Here is a 3,176-nt window from a genome sequence, read left to right as displayed (position 1 = left end):
TTTCGTACATAAATTCTTTTCAACTTTACCGTATGATAAGCTCCAAAAAGAAATTAGAAAACTAAGGGATTCAGATAGGTCATTCATTGGCTCCAGGGAACCCCTTAATGTGAATTACAGCATCAAAGTTGGAAGCAACAAAACTTACGATGTTATTTATATGTACCAATGTCAGCAATTATTGGTAAAATTGTGTACCTAATTATTAATTTCGAAAAATAAACTATAAATCTTCAAATATGAATTCATATCCGTTAGCACTCGCGGATTGGACGAATTTTGTGCGGCACTAGCACACACCCAATCACGGATCAATATTATAACGCGCGCCAATGGCGCGCGAGCTACATGGATCACGCGATCGCTAGTCAGGCGCACCCCCCCCGTAGCTGCGCTGTGCGCTGCGCAGTTCATGAGTTCACATCAAAATGGCGCTCGCTCACTCGCTGTGCGTAGAACGTAGTACTTGTGTAAACGTGTAAATAAATTGGAGATAGCATACAAGAAAACAGGTAAATATAAGTATTAGATATACCTTTACTTTCTTGCATCGAATATCTAGTGAAATCTGCATTAGACCTCAAAACGTTATGTACTTCCAGAAAGGGTTCGCGGTTCACCTTTTTTGTAACGGTTTCCTCGGCGTCCTTTACAAAGTCCAGTTGATATCGTGTCCTGTCCACGTCCAGGGTGGATCAGACCTGATCTACAAAATCTTGGAGCAGCCGCTTTCGTCGTATGCCATTAAAAAAATGTAAGTATTTATTAGCTAAGTACATCTAAATTTAAAACGATATTAGTACATGCTTGATTGTGTAGGTTAATTAAATAGTCACCAACACTAATAAATTGTGTTATTCTCTTACAGTAAAACATGCCCGTTATTAAAATTTGGTCAGTAGACCAAACAATCAAGAAAGCTGTTCCAATAATGGACCCAACTTTAAAAAATATCATTGAAAAAGGTGAGTAAATCTAAATTAATTTGACTTTTCGTAATGAAATATTTTTTGTGTAATTGTAGAATGTAGTGTATTGTAGAATAGACTATAATTGGATACCTACTGTTAAGCATTAATGTGCTGACTCAAACCACATTTATTTTGCAGTATGATGTCAATTTAAAAATTTGACGCTTGAAGTTGACAAGATAGAGCTGATGCTGAACCCTGGCTGTACCTAGTGGAACTCAGGTTTGGTGCAACATAGGCCCACGCTATTTTGATCATCCGTCACATAGAGGGAGAGCAATACCCAAGATATAATTCATAATCCATTTTCTTCCAGATGAGGTACCATCCTAAATATAGTAGTTCCATTTACTAATCTTATTAACTTTTTCTTTTCCAGGAACCATTAACCAGGGTTCAAGTTGCAGAGCTATCCGAAATAGCTGCGCCTAACATTGTATTTTTAGGTGAGACTTAATTATTATTACAATGATAAAATGCCTTACCTGCGAAGCATAACACTGTATGTTTCATATAATTTATAATTAATCATAATATAATCTATATGAAACATACAGTGTTAAAACGTAAATGTATTGAATAAACCTGTGGCCCTAGTGAAAAAGGGTACAAGTGTCGCGCAGCTTAGTTGTAAAAGGGGCATGGAACTTACACCCTTTTAAAACTGCGCTGCCCGAGACTTGTACCCTTACTCACTAGTAGTGCCACTTAACGTAATACGATAAATTATCTTATTTGAGGAGGAAGTATTAAATTTGGGGGCCTATTATATTACCTGTTTTAACCATTATGTTTTTTGTCCACAGATAATGAAAATATAATTATATTACTTGCTGGTAGAAAAAACGATTGTTAGCGAAACAGATTCTGCCTACGTCGTTACAACTATTGATGGCGGCTTACTGCAACTTGAATATGGAATATCCAGTGGACTGTCAAAACACATTAGAATTTATACAAAGGTATATTTTTATTAAAATAAATCCTAAAGAAGGAAGTCATAAGTAATAGTTTTTGATTTTAAAAAAGCGTTTTTCAATTAAAAGACATGTCAAGATCGCTTAACTTCTTGCAAGTTCTTTCTAATGCTAAAAAAACTAACTATAATTAATGTCAGTAACAAATATTTTCAGACAATTCGTTACTTGAAATGGTATAGGTTTCACGCATTAGATTCACATAGGCCTTATTAACCGAAACTTTTATAAGACTAATTCATAAGAAGTACTTATGTACATAAGATATAATTTATAGTGTCGTATATGTCTTCTACTTTTTGTACTCTGTCACAGAATAAATAATAATAATATGCACGTAGACGTGTATATACGCGTGTGCTCTATAATTTGAGTGTGTGAAATTCAATAAATTTATTTCTTTGTAATTTTGTTTTTTATTAAATAACCTCCAAACTGTAAATTGCTTGTTGTTTGTATATTATGACTGATAAAATTAGTTCGTTTTACATGTTATTAGGCGATATTTCCTAAAGAATTCAATACAAATTTTGTACATTTACATGCTATCGATAATTCTCAGGATTTTGCTATTAGCAAGTTGGTATTTGTTTTCTTATGTACTTTAATAAATGCAGTCTGCAGACAGGCTGCATTAATTAAAATACATAAGAAAAAAAAACTAACGAATGGTTAATAACTAAATCCGGAGAATTACCGTAAATGTACAGAATTTGTATTGAATTTTACAGAAAAATATCCCCTAATAACATGAAATATTACCTAATTTTACAGGTAATAATACACAAACAACAAGTAATTTTACCTTGCCCATATTTAAAATCACAGTTTTCTTATGTAAAAATACATAAATTGTATCAGTAATATTACCGAATAAAATGGAAAAATACTTAAAAATCATTAAAAATACATAAAGTTTGTGGTAAAATCACATACGCAAACTGTAATAAAACACAATAATTTTGTAATATTACTGAATAAAAAGTAAATATACTTAAAAAAACATTAATAATAAATAAAGTTTGTGTAATTTTACAGACGAAATCTGTAACAAAATACATAATAATTCGGTAATATTCCCGAATAAAAAGGAAAAATACTTAAAAAAAATCATTAATAATACATGTACTTTGTGTAAATTCACATACGAAATCTGTAATAAAACACATATTACTTCTGTGATATTACCAAATACAATGTAAATATACATAAAGTATCATTAATAATA

At 31.7% G+C, this 3,176-nt stretch overlaps 1 long non-coding RNA gene across 1 annotated transcript; it reads left to right on the top strand.

The window, feature by feature from the left end:
- The first annotated feature begins 386 nt into the window (after positions 1-386).
- LOC134679585 (uncharacterized) lies at positions 387-2,355 on the top strand. The gene is made up of 4 exons (XR_010100357.1): positions 387-512; positions 603-754; positions 869-1,417; positions 1,778-2,355. It is a non-coding gene; the product is annotated as an uncharacterized LOC134679585 (long non-coding RNA).
- The last annotated feature ends 821 nt before the right edge of the window (positions 2,356-3,176 follow it).

Source organism: Cydia fagiglandana, chromosome 2 (assembly GCF_963556715.1).
Source record: "Cydia fagiglandana chromosome 2, ilCydFagi1.1, whole genome shotgun sequence".
NCBI lineage: Eukaryota > Metazoa > Arthropoda > Insecta > Lepidoptera > Tortricidae > Cydia > Cydia fagiglandana.
The sequence above is the reverse complement of the archived record's forward strand: the minus strand, read 5'-3'. Positions and strand labels throughout refer to the sequence as shown.